The sequence below is a fragment of the Trifolium pratense genome, linkage group LG7, assembly GCF_020283565.1.
Source record: "Trifolium pratense cultivar HEN17-A07 linkage group LG7, ARS_RC_1.1, whole genome shotgun sequence".
In the NCBI taxonomy this organism is placed as follows: Eukaryota; Viridiplantae; Streptophyta; class Magnoliopsida; order Fabales; family Fabaceae; genus Trifolium; species Trifolium pratense.
Window position 1 is genome coordinate 25,610,643 of NC_060065.1, and position 18,961 is coordinate 25,629,603.

Sequence of the window (18,961 nt, forward strand, 5' to 3'; positions counted from 1 at the left end):
TTAAGTGCAGTTATAAGTTGAGATTTAAAGCAATCAGAAAATACCTCATCAGTTACTTCTGAATCTGATTCTGATTCATCGTCTGAGTCTACATCTGAGTCAGCTGAAGCCATCAGGGCTAGATTTGCCTCTTCTTCTTCCTCAACTTCTTCCTCAGATGATAGCTCTTCAAAAGTAGCCATCAGACTCTTTTTCAATTTGCTCTTGAATTGTTGCTTCTTTGAGCTGTATCTTTTGTTTTTGTCTTTAGCAGACATTTCTGGACAATCAGCAATAAAGTGTCCTGGCTTCTTACAGTTGAAGCAGTTCTTCTGATCATCCTTTTTGCTGACAAAATTTCTGGAGCTGTTACCTCTGAAATTTCTTTTGTTAAATCTGTTCCATTGCTGAAACTTGGTGAATAAAGCAAACTCATCCTCATTCATCTCATCCTCTTGACCATCAGCAGAAGATTCTTCTTCAATATCAAGAAGCTGAGTCTTAAGAGCCTTAGAAGTAGTCTTAGTTGACTGTAAAGCCACTGACTTGGACTTCTTCTTAGTTTCTGAGTCAGCATCCAGAACCATCTCATGGCTTCTGAGATTGCTTATCAGAGCTTCAAGACTCAGAGTCTTGAGATTTTGAGCTTCCTCTATTGCAGTGACCTTGGGTCTCCAAGCAATGGGAAGACTTCTCAGAATCTTCTGAACATGGTCATAGGTGGAATAACTTCTCTTAAGAGCTTTAAGACCAGATACAAGGATTTGAAACCTTGTAAACATAGTCTCAATGTTTTCATCTTGTTGCATAGTGAATAGTTCATATTGCCTTATCAAAAGACTAGCTTTAGCCTCTTGAACCTTTTCATTACCATCATAGGTAGCACACATAGAATCAAAGATAGATTTAGCAGTAGACTTGTCCTCTATTCTGACATAGTCTTCATGTCTAATAGCACCAACAACAATGTCCTTTACTCTATGATGCTTAGTATAGGTTTTTAAGTTAGCTGGTGTGAGTAACTTTCTATGCTCAATGGACAACCTTAAATGTTCATTTAAGTTTTCAAAAGTTACTCCCAGCTCAACCAAATCCCACAACTCATGATCAATAGCAGTAATATTGCTATACAGTCTTTCCTTCCACCACTCAAATAATGATGCATCACCATTGAATATAGGGGCTTTTCTATTGCCACTATGTTCATGTGATTCATTACTTAAGTAGTCATAACCAAAAGCATTTCTAGGACCACCACCAGCACCACTGGCCTCACCGGTTCTAGTGCTACTATCGTCTCCTCCAGACATAGTGTTCTCACAAGATCTTTACTGTCTCACTGTTAATTGAAAGTAACAGACCAGAGCTCTAGATACCAATTGAAGGTGTGAAAACACAAGAAGGGGGGGGTTGAATTGTGTTTTAGCCAAGTTAAAACTTTTTCAAGTTCTTAACTCAACTACGTTAGCAGCGGATAAATAACACAAATAAAAGCAAGATAGAGAGAGAGAAATCACACAAGCAATTTATACTGGTTCCTCTCACAAAACGAGAGTAGTCCAGTCCCCTTGCACTTCCAAGGGAGTTCACTATAATCACACAAGATTACACCTGCTCAAGCACACAAGCAAGAGACTTCTCAACAATGCTCAAGCACACAAGCTTAAGTTTCCTCAAGTAATAGAAAAGTATATAACAATATACAAATGCTCTTAGATGAACCTAAAGAGAGCAAATACAATTAGTACAGAGTATTTGACTAAAGTGCAAAAACACTTAACAGCGGTTCAGAGCTTGTATATCACAAAGTTCAGAGTTTGTTCAGCGTACGTTCAATCCTTAATAATTATATCTTGTTGTAGCTGAATCTTCTAGTATATATACCACTAGAAAAGAGTCGTTGCGAAAAGAACCGTTGGAGTTGATAATCTTTTGTCTTCAAGCAGTCTGTCTTGATGCAGTTTGGTTGTATCCAAAACTAAGAAAGAGTTTCAGTTACTTTGACTACTGCAGAGTGGACTTTCCTTATTCAGCTAACAAAACTGAAAACCCACGTTCTCAAAAGAGAACAGACAAACTGAGGGTAGCTGAACTGATCAGGCTTGAAGGGTCCTTTTCTTCATTGGTAGAAGAGTTGACTAACAGAGAGAATCTTCACAGCTTTCAAAGAGATCTTCAGACTTTGATGAAGCTTAGTAGTCAGTCAAGAAGTTCTGAAGACTTCATCCTCTGAAGGTTGTAACTTCTGAAGTCCAACATCTTCTGAGCGCTTGTGAACTTCTGAATTCACATCCTCTGAACTTCATTCAGAGCTTATATGATGCTTATATCTGCACACTTAAAATAAATTTTTAGTCCTTCCAATTGTTAATTAATACTTTGTTATCATCAAAACCTTTATAGATTTAGGGGCAAACATTTTTAAATCAATTTTGTTCCAACAGACTTTTCCATTTCATAAATAATTTTCCAATTGCTACAAAACATCTCTTATACTTACTTCAAGCATCACTTCCAAATTCTCAACACACATTTTCCGAACACAACAATCACTTATGTGTGAGATAGTCCTTTCCGCAATTTCTTACTTGACATAAGTCACTTTCTTACGTCTCTCTAATACTCGTGCTTGACACGTTTCTAAAGGCTAACCTTCTTATCCCTAAACATCCAAAGGTAACACTTCGCACTTAGCTTCTCAAATCCTTCCAAGAAATGGCTACTCGGTTCAAACATACTCAACCTATATAAATCCTTCCTAGGCTCTTCTTGATCACCTAGTAATTCTGTATTTAAATCTCAGCTACTATCAAAAGTTGATTTCCAAACAACCATGATCTCCGTCTTGTTGATTCCAACACAACTCTCATCAGATTCCTCTGAAAACTTTTCATCAACAAAGCTTCCATCTTTATCACTCTTCCTCCTCTTTGAGGATGAACCATCAAGTGAAAGACAACCAAACAATGGAACATTCTTGCTACGAGTTCCGCTAGAAACACCACCAGTCCCACTTATTGTAATCGGGTTTTCAGTTCCTTAACCACACCTTCCATCCTTGACATCAATCTCCCACTTAACTTAACCCTCAAGGTATCCACCATTCGCATACTCGTCGTATGATCATCACTAGGTTTTCTTACCCTCGACGCACACGTCTTCTCCGTTTCCCAGCAACGGTGTTCACTTAACATTCAATCTGCTCCATCGTTCCCCAATGGCCACATTCTCCCTACGGCTAAACAACTTCATTCCGACTCACTCCGAAATGATCATCTGATACTTTCTCCAAAATATTCTCCAAACAAGAACTCCACTTCGAACAATGCTACTCAATCTTAAATAATCCACTTCAAGAACATCTCTATTCGTCCTTACTTCTCGCGTTCGAAACATCTTGGAGAGACAAAATCTTCTCCCCCACTTATCTCAAACCCACCTTTACTCTTCCACTAGAACATCCGGTGTAAGCACCTAACCGTCCTATCGATTCCAAATCTATTCCTCCCAAGAGAAATCTAATACCGACAGCATTCACATGCATGTCGTATGCAAAGGGTAAACATAAGGTAAGATATCTAAGCATCTACTCAAAACCCCGGTGCAGTCCTCTTGACATACACACCACTACAAAATACATAAACACACTATTCCCGTCTATGCTAACGTAACAACCTACGTAACAACTAGCATACATAATTACTACCACATATCTATACATATATTTATAACTAAACTATATGTAAGACAATGAAACATCCATGTACACAAGACATCGAGTCAAGTACATGCATTACATTTTGTTTGTTCGCATACTTACAACATCTACTCAAACATGTATAAAACATAGCATGTTCTCAAACAAGTCCTCATCATGAGAATACATTCACATAGTTCAATTAAAGAACCACACTAAGTACTAGTAATCAATCTACCACATGTTATAAACAAACATATAACAACACACATTAGGATCTACTTACATCCTACTCCTTTCTCACTCTAGTGAAAAATTCATTTTCACTTACTCAAAAGAAAATAATCTTATGTTTTCAACAAAATCTTCATCACATGCAGTTTTACATCATGCTGGATCATTAACAATACAGTTTTACATCATGTCGGATCATCAACTATTAGCAATAAGCATCTACAAACCAAAAGTTCAAACCACTCAAATTGTTAAAACTTTAAGCATAAAAATACTCAACCACTACTTGACTTGATAACTTATAACAATGATAAGTATCAATCGCATCAAGTACACATAACAAGAAAAGACAGACACAACTGGCACACACGCTCACTAGATCTGACTGCACAGAACGGCTCTGATTGACACATAACCTCACAGTCCGAAGACGACTAGCTCTGATACCACTTTGTAACACCCAAACCCGTTATTTAATTAACTCTGCCTTTATAAAATCTTTTTCGAAAATACGCAGCGGAAAATTGAAAATCTGATTTATAAAGCGCTGGTTTGAATATCACAAACTTCATTCAAAGATAATACTAATACATTTATCTAGTAAAATATTCGAATGAACTAAAAACAAAACCTCGCATCGAACGATGCGTTATTAGTTATACAAAACGGATACTTTTCAAATGAAAGCTTAAGACCAACAGAGTATACTAAGAGGACTACATGCATATACATATAAAAACCCCTTTTTCCCGTGTCTCAATCAGAGCAGAGCTTCACCATTGCACTCGGACGAGGCTAACACATAACCTGTCAACCTGGACCCCCAAAGGTCCAGCAATTAACACAAAGCAGAGAGTTAGAAAACATAAACATAAATATAAGTGTGAGTAGTATACTACACACTTCACACGCTATCATACATTTCTAACTCACGCACATACATCGTCAAATACGACTACCAATTAATCATCCATTTACAAACACACCAATCATATAGTTTCACGTCTTCTCGGACACTACCAAAGTGTTCATTTTATAGTCATGACGGACTCTACACTTGTTCATTTTATAGTCATGACGGACTCTACTCACATACCAAGTCATGGCAACAATCATAGTATTAAACAATTAGTAAATACCAAAGCTTAACACATACGGAAAACACATTACAATCCAATCAGATATTGTCACATAACAATTATCCAATACATGTGCATTTACCCTAATGCATCTAATGCCAATTATCCAATGTCATGTCATCCCTAGACACGACTAATGCATGTGGTACCATTTCCACGTTGTTCAGATTTCAGTCATGACGGACTGTTCAGATTATAGTCATGTACGGACTGTTCAGATTATAGTCATGTACGGACTGTTCAGATTATAGTCATGCACGGACTCTACATCAGTTTTACATCATGCAGGATGCTGTCAGTTTTACATCATGCAGGATGCTGGCCAACTTAGACCATCTCATTCAGTTTTACATCGTTGCTGGATGGTGTCAGTTTTAGATCATGCAGGATCATCATCAATACAGTTTAAAATCATGTCGGATCTCGGTTATCATCAACCATCTCTCCCATAAAGAGGAGTCACACAGTTTTATATCATGTTTGGATATAGGCTCCAGATCTCGGATAACATAATCCCATCTTCGGCCACTTTTCATAAACATAGTCCATTTTCATCAATTATTGGAATTCACATGATTCCCATAACACAATTATTCATGAATGCATGATTACTTTTAAACACATCAAATACATGACGCTATCTAGCTCGAAGCTATTCATTCACTGATGCGGAAACACAATTCCAACATCTAACACATTAGGATAACACAATATCCTATCACTCCAATCATAATTATTCACATGATAATTATCTGCATAACCATTTTTATACACATAAGGTTTCATTTACACTTATGTCATAAAACACACATCATTTCCTTAACATTGCAAATTAATGCTAAAACATCTCATTGCTCACTTTAAGCTACAACTTATTGCATACACGTTTATCAATCATATAACGATTAACAATAAGCATTAACAACATCAACATGTATCAACAAACATGTAAGGATACCCTTAAACCATGTTACAAGTGCCTAATTACACTTACAAACATTAACAAAAATTGCTGTCACAGAGGCCTTCGCTAAGCGAAGGCTTAGCGAGACATGGCGAACCTCACCAGGGGATCACCTGCTCATAGTGAGCTTCGGCGAGCTTCAGCGAACCTGTTCGCTACAGCGAACTCCTGGTCGCTTAGCGAACTATACCAGAAAAATATCTGTTCTTGAGTTTCAATAAGGCGGTTTAACCTCAAATCAACTCAAAAATCCATCTAGACATGTTATAAATTCTTATAAACAGCTAATTCAAGCATATATGGTATCAAGGAACATTAATCATCCCTTCTAAACATCCAAATACATCAAACAATCAAAATCATGCCAATTTCTTGCAAAATAAGCAAAGTTGCATAAACATGCAAATCATTGATCAAACATCTACATATTCCCATTTTCAACTCCCCAAAGTTGTTTACCTCATCTACCATGAGTTCACTACACATGTTAGGATCAAAAGAATCCATTTTCCATTAAGAAAATCACCCACAAAACTCACAAGAAAATAGAGTGGAAAGAGTTTGGGAATGGAGGAATCGACATCCTCCCCTCTTTCGAATCACTCACGAATATGTAATCTAACTCTCGTACCTTAGCTCGACGAATCCACAAGCTTGCTCTTCTCTTTCTCTCCCACGAGCTCTACCTCTCCCTCATGAGCTCCTTGCCCTAGCTAAGCTCTCAATCTTCCTTTCTCATGAAACATAATTATGAGACTATTCATGGTTGACTTGGCTACTTATAGCTCTCTCTATTCTCATGGATCAAAGCCCACTTGGCTAGGCCCAATGCCTATTCCACGCCCAAAGGCCCAAACAACATAACTTCTCGCTCATTAACTTACGTTCTCGCTAAATGATTATTCGCCGCTTAATAATTTAATTATAAATCACGCCCTCGCGTAATAAAATAATTAAATAACGAATACTAAATTTTGGGTCGTTACATAACCCGAGTATTCTTATCACCGCCTCTTCAGACTGATGTTGAGTATTATTACCACCGCCTCTCCATGCTGACCTTGTGTAACCCAAATTGCATCACCATATCCTTGACTTGATTTCCCACAAGCCAAACGTGATTCTTCCATTAGTTTTCTCTAGCCTAAACTTCACAGCGGACTCCCTACTCCTGAATCAAACCAAGAGCTCTGATACCAGTTGTTGGAAAAAACCGGCATAGAGAAAATAAAAGAATGCAAGCACAACACAAGAATATAACGTGGAAACTCCAAACCGGAGAAAAAACCATGGTCGTTGTCAAAAACGACAACCAGAGAATAAACACTATGTGAAAATTGTTACAACACATAGACTACCCTCAACCTTCCCTTGGCCCCCAATACACCCACACTCTCCAAAACAAATACCTAACTACATCTCTCAACCCTCTAATACAAGAGTACAAGAGAAAAACAAAAAAAAGTCAGATATAAGCTTAAAGTGCTACTGACTGGTGCAATTATAAACAAAGAGCTTAGGTTCATTATATAGCTTTGATTTCCTCCTTGTTTCACAATTCTAAGCGATGTGGGACTTTCAATAGCTATTTTTTAACCTCCGTCTTTTTCTTCATTAGCAATGTGGGACTTACATTGCAATCAATCCCAACAATCTCCACCTTTATTGTAATGGTCTTCAATCTTCATTGTCTACACCGACAATCATTATCTTCTGCTTCCATTGTCTATACCGACAATCATTGTCTTCACCAACAATCATAATTCTCATTGTCTATACCGACAAATTAAATTATCATACTTCACCATAAAAAAGTACACTCCACTTGGAACTAAACCATCCCAAGAATTTTATTCACTTGGAACTAAACCATCCCAAGATTTTGCTTCACTTGGAACTAAACCATCCTAAGAATTTTCTTCACTTGAAACTAAACCATCCCAAGATTTTTCTTCACTTGGAACCAAGCCATCCCAAGAATTGCATCTCGAAACCTCGCTGAAAATTTATGGTGCAACTTCCATGTTGGCTTTCTCCGGAAGCTCATCAGCTATCGAGATAACTGCGTACCTTGCATCAATGCCAACCAATGCCCGCACGCTATCATCACACACCTTGCATCCATGATGCCAATGTGTCACTTGAACAACTTCAAACATCTATGAAACCACCTCAGGCCATTGTTAGGCTCCAACAATTCCAGTTTAGTTACATCATCTGGTAAACCTTGTTTCACTAGTCCAACTAAACTCATGTCACTAACAAGTACCCACCCGAAGATCCACAACTTAACCAAAACATGAGAATCACCACTAGTAACAGATGCATAACTAATAATAGTAGAACTATCTAACAAGTATCTACCTACTATCTATGCATCAAAGTTCAAGAAAATACCTCGCATTATGTTAAAAGAAACTCACCCATACCTTGAACCTTACTAGCTTTCCGTCACCGAGATGAACAACTCCAGCTTCAACTAGCTCTAGGGATTCAAAAATATTTCTTCTTCAAATACATGTGATAGGAGCTTCCAAAGTCCATGACTCAACACTCCACCAATTCCCAACTTCCACTAGCACCTCTACATCATAATAAGTTGTTGTTTCAGACATAACCCGAGTATTCTTATCACCGCCTCTTCAGACTGATGTTGAGTATTATTACCACCGCCTCTCCATGCTGACCTTGTGTAACCCAAATTGCATCACCATATCCTTGACTTGATTTCCCACAAGCCAAACGTAATTCTTCCATTAGTTTTCTCTAGCCTAAACTTCACAGCGGACTCCCTACTCCTGAATCAAACCAAGAGCTCTGATACCAGTTGTTGGAAAAAACCAGCATAGAGAAAATAAAAGAATGCAAGCACAACACAAGAATATAACGTGGAAACTCCAAACCGGAGAAAAAACCACGGTCGTTGTCAAAAACGACAACCAGAGAATAAACACTATGTGAAAATTGTTACAACACATAGACTACCCTCAACCTTCCCTTGGCCCCCAATACACCAACACTCTCCAAAGCAAATACCTAACTACATCTCTCAACCCTCTAATACAAGAGTACAAGAGAAAAACAAAAAAAAATCAGATATAAGCTTAAAGTGCTACTAACTGGTGCAATTATAAACAAAGAACTTAGGTCCATTATATAGCTTTGATTTCCTCCTTACTTCACAATTCTAAGCGATGTGCGACTTTCAATAGCTATTTTTTAACCTCCTTCTTTTTCTTCATTAGCAATGTGGGACTTACATTGCAATCAATCCCAACAATCTCCACCTTGATTGTAATGGTCTTCAATCTTCATTGTCTACACCGACAATCATTATCTTCTGCTTCCATTGTCTATACCGACAATCATTGTCTTCACCGACAATCATAATTCTCATTGTCTATACCGACAAATTAAATTATCATACTTCACCATAAAAAGTACACTCCACTTGGAACTAAACCATCCCAAGAATTTTATTCACTTGGAACTAAACCATCCCAAGATTTTGCTTCACTTGGAACTAAACCATCCTTAGAATTTTCTTCACTTGAAACTAAACCATGCCAAGATTTTTCTTCACTTGGAACCAAGCCATCCCAAGAATTTCATCTCGAAACCTCGCTGAAAATTTATGGTGCAACTTCCATGTTGGCTTTCTCCGGAAGCTCATCAGCCATCAAGATAACCGCGTACCTTGCATCAATGCCTACCAATGCCCGCACGCTATCATCACACACCTTGCATCCATGATGCCAATGTGTCACTTGAACAACTTCAAACATCTATGAAACCACCTCAGGCCATTGTTAGGCTCCAACAATTCCAGTTTAGTTACATCACCTAGTAAACCTTGTTTCACTAGTCCAACTAAACTCATGTCACTAACAAGTACCCACCCGAAGATCCACAACTTAACCAAAACATGAGAATCACCACTAGTAACAGATGAATAACCAATAATAGTAGAACTATCTAACAAGTATCTACCTACTATCTGTAACACTCGAACCCATTATTTAAGTAATTCTACCTTTATTAAATCTTTTTTCAAAATACGCAACGGAAAATTGGAATTTAAGTTATAGAATATTAGTTCTAGGTATTACACTCCTCTTTACAAAATAATACTAACATGATTATTTAATAAAAACTCGTTTTATACAATATAAATTCCCTTATAAAAGATACATTTTTCCAATCTAAATACATGAGTCATGAATGACTCTATATACTATATACAACCCCCTTTCCCGTGTCACAATCAGAGCGGAGCTTCACCAAAGACTCGAACAACGAAACACACATATCCTGTAAAATCTGGACCCCCAACGGTCTAGCACATAACACATAAAAGAGAGTTAGACAACATACTCAAAATATACAAGTGTAAGTAAATGGTACTTAAACACTTCTTCATAAAACATGTATAATCATACATTATACACATACATCATCATCTATCATTCAATTATAAGTTCTAAATCATTATAATCAAACATCACTTCAACGAATAGAAATAAGCACACTTAGCAAAATATGCGTCACTTAACAATTATCACATAAATGCAAACATATGTGTCACATATCAAATATCAAATAATGTACACATATCCTAATGCAATCTAATGCCTCAACTTCATGCTATGTCATCCTAGACATTTCTAATGCATGTGGTACCATCTTCTTTATTAGAGTATCTCACCTCTAATATCCTTCTTTATCGGATAAATATAATCCGATATCCTTCTTTATTGGAATATCCAATATCACATATATTCATGAATGCATGTATGTATTTCATGAATTCACTCACAATTAATAGCATTAAGCTCTTCATTTATAATGTGGAACACTATCCAACATTTCTTCTTTATTAAGATAACACTATACCTTAATATACGTCTTTATTAGAATAACATAATTCTAATATCCTTCTTTATTAAGTTGATTAACACCTTAATATACTTCTTTGATATTTAAACAAACATCATCAACAATCATCAACACATACCATGCATTTACTCACATTTTTAACACAATACTAATAATATAAGTAAAGTGTATTAAGCATACATTTTATCATAAAACAAACTCCGGAATCGGAATCTACGCGAAAAACTGGGTAAAATACATAATATAACATATTAGAACCCTTAAAGCCATTCAAATTTCAAAACAGCAAAGTGCTGTGCTGTCACGGTGGCTGAGCGAGGGCTTAGCGAGCCGTAGCGAACCTGCCCTGTTCGCTGAGCGAAGGCTTAGCGAGCCGTAGCGAACCACACCAATGGAACTCATGCTCGTAGCGAGCCGTAGCGAACAGCTCCTGCCAGAAATGCTCAAAACATGCGATTTCCACCCAAATTCACCAAAAAAATCCCATTTTTCATGTTATAAACCCCAAATGAGTTTGTATTCAAGTGCAACAAACATATCTACACACAAAAGGACGGTTCATTTCACCGATCTACTATTTTTACTACGAAAAAGTAAGGATTTAACACTTTTACTCAAAACTCTCAAGAACACAAAGTTCTTGAGTTTAATCATTCATAAACTTCGTTTTTAACCATTAAATTCGTTCATACATCATGATAAGAGCATATTAAACATGTTATGAACCTTAGAATCGATTTCCATTAAGAAAATCCATTCACAACTAAAACGAAAATGGGGTGGAGGAAGTTCGGGTGAGGAGAAATCGACATTCTCCCCTTCCTCAAGTCACACACAAATATGAAATCTACTCTCTTACCTGGATTCGAAGAAAACTCGAAGATTTGCTCTTGATCTCTTCACTTTCCCCTTGCCCTAGCTCTTGAGCTCTCCATTCTCTCTTCATCCTTCACAAATGTTGAGAAAATGAGTTTCTCTCTCTATCAAGGCCATAAGTAGTGCCCCCCACTCATGAGACAAGGCCCATTGGGCCTCAAGCCCAATAGCTTGGCGCAACTCGCGTTAACTCTCACTAACTCACGCGTTAAGTAAAACTCTCGATAAATAACTTAAAGTTACTATCTTACTTAAAAACAACGTCACCAAATAATTAAACACTTAAATAGTGAATAATAAATTTGGGTCGTTACAACTCTCCCCTACTTAAAAGATTTTCGCCCTCGAAAATTACGCTACTAAAACAACTCCGGATAACTCCTGTATCCGACCCTCCAATGAAACGCTCAAAACACTACACATTACCAAGTTTGATAAAATTAGTTTATCCCATCCAACACAATTTTTGTCCATTTATCAACAAGAGATCAAGGACGGCCAGTTCCTCAATTTGTCGATAAATATTCAACAATCATGATATCGGCACAAACCATTCTTATCAAACCGCTAAAACATCCACTTCGTACGAAACATCCATAGACTCACATTCTATGGCCTCACAACGTTACCCTAAAACAGGTACAACCAATTGAACACACTCCGAAAAGATACTCCCGTGGAATACTCCACAAATCCTATAAGTCTCTGATTCCCTCATGAATCACTTAACCGTGTTACATCACTTATTCATGTCGGATCTTATTCCAAACATATCACTCGATAATTCAATTCCAAGAATCACTTGATGACCAACATTCTCAATCTTTATTGACACATGCTAAAACTACCGTCTCTAACTGTCAAATTCCTTTTCTCATATATCTCCAATCATTGAGTCGAATCTCGATACGACTATTCTATTCCCAAGTAATCTCTTAACTAATATTTGCATTCCTTAACGCAAACATTTTCCAATACCACTTCTCCTTAATCTTTTTTTTTTTGTAATTCACTACTTCTAAATTAGGCCACTGCCTAGGATTGGTTCTCCAAACAATGATAACTTCCATCTCGTTAATTCCAAACGACATCTTCAATTCACCCATAATCCATCTATCGATGTTCCTCATCATCTTGCATTGCAACAAGCATACTCTTCTCTGTTTATTCACCCATCGGTTTCTTATTCACCTCCGACCTCTACCAATCATCATCTCTCTGTGGATATCTATCTTTAAACTCCTCCTTAGTACATTTGATACCAAAATCAAACTCTTGAGTTTAATCCTCAAAAACTCCAATACTCGTCATTCCATCTAATTCTATCCATTAAATTCTAATCAACTTTTGTCTTAGTTACTCTTACTAATGATTCCTTGTCTACTCCCAATATGACATCTCTAGAAAATTTCCAAAATTCTCGTCCAAAAATACATTTTAAGTTATACACCAAATCACTATCGTTCCATCATCCATGATGAAACAATTTAAAATCCTTTACTTCATTGTCACCGATTACGACCATACTACATCAACATCCACGATGCATCTAACAAAACTAGTCTCTACCGACTCTTCCATTCCATGAATCCAAATTCCTTAGCAAATACTTACTCACTCTTATCTTTTGGGCACTACAAAATGCTCTCCGACACTTACTTTAGGCATCGCCTTCAACTCCTTACTATATGTGCTCAAACACAACATCTACTCACATGTGCGGTAATCCTTTTCACAACTCTCACCTAGCACAAGTCACTTTCAACATGACCTCATATTACTCATTCTTAGCATGTTCTCCAACAGCTAACTTTATTATTTCTAATCATTCTAAGACGTTACTACTCACTTAGCTTCATCTCAACCTCCAAGACTCTACGTCCTCGTTCAACATGTGACACCAATTGTCCGGTCATTGTCCAAATCCAATTACTCTTTCTTCGACAAGCCTCTCACAAAATCCTTCGAATAAACTCGATTATTCATACAATTCTTACTTCCAACGATTCAACAAGCATACCAATCCTATTATGATATTTCTCAATTCCATTCTCATCTACTTTAAAACCTACTTCCTTTAATTTCCTCGATTAATTAACATCAACGGTTCACTAGTCTTCACATCTATTTCTCTAAGCTTCTCAAACCTCTTCTAGAAATCACCTCGCACACTAGACTTAGAACTCCGACTTGTTCAACCAATTCAACCTACTACCATATGCACGACTCACATAAAACTTCTTACTCAAGAATCCTGTACAACATCCGATCCACTTGGATGACAACTTACTTCAAAATCATCACCTCCTCAAGAATCTTAATCACTCCCTCTTCTTCATATTCGACTCATTTCGATCAAACAGATACTTCAACTTTGGTCCACAAAACACGCCTCCATAATTTTAGTGCAACACACGATCTCCAACCGTTCCGAATACTCTTCATCTCACTTAACCAATCTCACTAACGCCCCACGACGAAACACTTGGTCCGACAACTTCTCTTCTAGTAGTTTCTCACAACTTGTTGCTCCTATTCATTCCACTTCGAACAACGTCACCACTTCCTGAATATTCCGCTTCAAGAACATCTCTACTCATCTCATTCTTCTCACGTTCGAAACACCTCAGAGGGATATAACCTTCTCTCCCACTTATCTCAAACTCACTCGTATTCTTCCACTAGAACTTCCGGTGCTCACACCTAACGGTTCTATCGTCTCTAAACATATTCTTCCTAAGAAGAAACTAGTATCGACATCGTTTACACGCATGTCGCATACAAAGGACAAAACCTAACCCATGATACCTAAACACTTACACAAAATCATGCAAGCATCCAAGTAACCTATACTTCCCTCACTTTTCAAAGTTAGGAAATCAAAACAACACAAGAAAAATGATCATTGCATAGCAATAATTCATATTCACATTTATTCTAGTCCTAACAAACACAAGAAGGCAAGAATTTCACATCCAATCAACTTAGGACATGACATCAACAAAATAAAATTCTTGTCTGGCTCCCTCGCTTAGCAAAAACTAGCGAGCTCCCGGCGAGACAAGTCAAAAACATTCACAGGATTTAGCAAGACTTAGCGAGACTCAGCGAGGTTCATTCTTCTCCTAGCGAGCACATCCAAAAATCTGGGTGCTCTGCTACGGTTTTGAACTTACGCTCACTAAACTCTCATTTTCTCGACTCACTAATCCACAAAATCCAAAACATCAAGCATATAACATCATTATATACTTGAAAGTACAATTAGAATCATGCATCAACAATCAAAACATAGAATCGTGAGACCTTCACGTTTTTACTCATAAAATTTATAGTAATTCAAGTTCCTAGTATTAGTCTAATACATGTTATAAACAAAACATATATCAACCACATACTAGAATACACTAACATCCGATTCTTCTCACTATTTTGAAAATTTAATTTTCACTTACCCAAAAGAAAATAACTCTATATTTTCACCAAAATCTTCAAGAAATAATATTAGTTTTTAAAATTATTTCAAATCATTACCACATGCAGTTTTATATCATGCCGGATCGTCACATGCAGTTTTATATCATGTCGGATCATCACATGCAGTTTTATATCATGCCGGATCATCAACAATTAGCAAACAAGCATCAATCAACCAAGTTTAAACTACACAATGGTTAAACTCTAATCATATACAACTATTATAAACATAGAAGTATAATACTCACACATCTACTCACAAGAAGAATGGATAATCTAATCCAATTCACATCACTCATAGTCCCTAAACGAACAACATGAATGATTTCACAAAACAAACACCACAAAATCGTTAGACAAACACGACTGACACACAATACTCACTTGGTCTGACTGCACAGACCTGCTCTGATCGACACATAACCCACACAGTCCGAAGATAACGGGGCTCTGATACCAATTGTAACACCCGAACCCATTATTTAAGTAATTCTACCTTTATTAAATATTTTTTCAAAATACGCAACGGAAAATTGCAATTTAAGTTATAGAATATTAGTTCTAGGTATTACACTCCTCTTTACAAAATAATACTAACATGATTATTTAATAAAAACTCGTTTTATACAATATAAATTCCCTTATAAAAGATACATTTTTCCAATCTAAATACATGAGTCATGAATGACTCTATATACTATATACAACCCCCTTTCCCGTGTCACAATCAGAGCGGAGCTTCACCAAAGACTCGAACAACGAAACACACATATCCTGTAAAATCTGGACCCCCAACGGTCCAGCACATAACACATAAAAGAGAGTTAGACAACATACTCAAAATATACAAGTGTAAGTAAATGGTACTTAAACACTTCTTCATAAAACATGTATAATCATACATTATACACATACATCATTATCTATCATTCAATTATAAGTTCTAAATCATTATAATCAAACATCACTTCAACGAATAGAAATAAGCACACTTAGCAAAATATGCGTCACTTAACAATTATCACATAAATGCAAACATATGTGTCACATATCAAATATCAAATAATGTACACATATCCTAATGCAATCTAATGCCTCAACTTCATGCTATGTCATCCTAGACATTTCTAATGCATGTGGTACTATCTTCTTTATTAGAGTATCTCACCTCTAATATCATTCTTTATCGGATAAATATAATCCGATATCCTTCTTTATTGGAATATCCAATATCACATATATTCATGAATGCATGTATGTATTTCATGAATTCACTCACAATTAATAGCATTAAACTCTTCATTTATAATGTGGAACACTATCCAACATTTCTTCTTTATTAAGATAACACTATACCTTAATATACGTCTTTATTAGAATAACATAATTCTAATATCCTTCTTTATTAAGTTGATTAACACCTTAATATACTTCTTTGATATTTAAACAAACATCATCAACAATCATCAACACATACCATGCATTTACTCACATTTTTAACACAATACTAATAATATAAGTAAAGTGTATTAAGCATACATTTTATCATAAAACAAACTCCGGAATCGGAATCTACGCGAAAAACTGGGTAAAATACATAATATAACATATTAGAACCCTTAAAGCCATTCAAATTTCAAAACAGCAAAGTGTTGTGCTGTCACGGTGGCTGAGCGAGGGCTTAGCGAGCCGTAGCGAACCTGCCCTGTTCGCTGAGCGAAGGCTTAGCGAGCCGTAGCGAACCACACCAGTGGAACTCATGCTCGTAGCGAGCTGTAGCGAGCCGTAGCGAACAGCTCCTGCCAGAAATGCTCAAAACATGCGATTTCCACCCAAATTCACCCAAAAATCCCATTTTTCATGTTATAAACCCCAAATGAGGTTGTATTCAAGTGCAACAAACATATCTACACACAAAAGGACGGTTCATTTCACCGATCTACTATTTTTACTACGAAAAAGTAAGGATTTAACACTTTTACTCAAAACTCTCAAGAACACAAAGTTCTTGAGTTTAATCATTCATAAACTTCGTTTTTAACCATTAAATTCGTTCATACATCATGATAAGAGCATATTAAACATGTTATGAACCTTAGAATCGATTTCCATTAAGAAAATCCATTCACAACTAAAACGAAAATGGGGTGGAGGAAGTTCGGGTGAGGAGAAATCGACATTCTCCCATTCCTCGAGTCACCCACGAATATGAAATCTACTCTCTTACCTGGATTCGAAGAAAACTCGAAGATTTGCTCTTGATCTCTTCACTTTCCCCTTGCCCTAGCTCTTGAGCTCTCCATTCTCTCTTCATCCTTCACAAATGTTGAGAAAATGAGTTTCTCTCTCTATCAAGGCCATAAGTAGTGCCCCCCACTCATGAGACAAGGCCCATTGGGCCTCAAGCCCAATAGCTTGGCGCAACTCGCGTTAACTCTCACTAACTCGCGCGTTAACTAAAACTCTCGATAAATAACTTAAAGTTACTATCTTACTTAAAAACCACGTCACCAAATAATTAAACACTTAAATAGTGAATAATAAATTTGGGTCGTTACAACTCTCCCCTACTTAAAAGATTTTCGCCCTCGAAAATTACGCTACTAAAACAACTCCGGATAACTCCTGTATCCGACCCTCCAACGAAACGCTCAAAACACTACACATTACCAAGTTTGACAAAATTAGTTTATCCCATCCAACACAATTTTTGTCCATTTATCAACAAGAGATCAAGGACGGCCAGTTCCTCAATTTGTCGATAAATATTCAACAATCATGATATCGGCACGTTAACTCTCACTAACTTGCGCGTTAACTAAAACTCTCGATAAATAACTTAAAGTTACTATCTTACTTAAAAATCACGTCACCAAATAATTAAACACTTAAATAGTGAATAATAAATTTGGGTCGTTACACTATCTATGCATCAAAGTTCAAGAAAATACATCGCATTATGTTAAAAGAAACTCACCCATACCTTGAACCTTACTAGCTTTCCGTCACCGAGATGAACAACTCCACCTTCAACTAGCTCTAGGGATTCGAAAGTATTTCTTCTTCAAATACATGTGATAGGAGCTTCCAAAGTCCATGACTCAACACTCCACCAATTCCCAACTTCCACTAGCACCTCTGCATCATAATAAGTTGTTGTTTCAGACGTAACCCGAGTATTCTTATCACCGCCTCTTCAGACTGATGTTGAGTATTATTACCACCGCCTCTCCAGGCTGACCTTGTGTAACCCAAATTGCATCACCATATCCTTGACTTGATTTCCCACAAGCCAAACGTGATTCTTCCATTAGTTTTCTCTAGCCTAAACTTCACAGCAGACTCCCTACCCCTGAATCAAACCAAGATCTCTGATACCAGTTGTTGGAAAAATCGGCATAGAGAAAATAAAAGAATGCAAGCACAACACAAGAATATAACGTGTATACTTCAAACCGGAGAAAAAACCTACAGTCGTTGTCAAAAACGACAACCAGAGAATAAACACTATGTGAAATTTGTTACAACAAATAGACTACCCTCAACCTTCCCTTGGCCCCCAATACACCCACACTCTCCAAAGCAAATACCTAACTACATCTCTCAACCCTCTAATACAAGAGTACAAGAGAAAAACAAAAAAATATCAGATATAAGCTTAAAGTACTACTGACTGGTGCAATTATAAACAAAGAACTT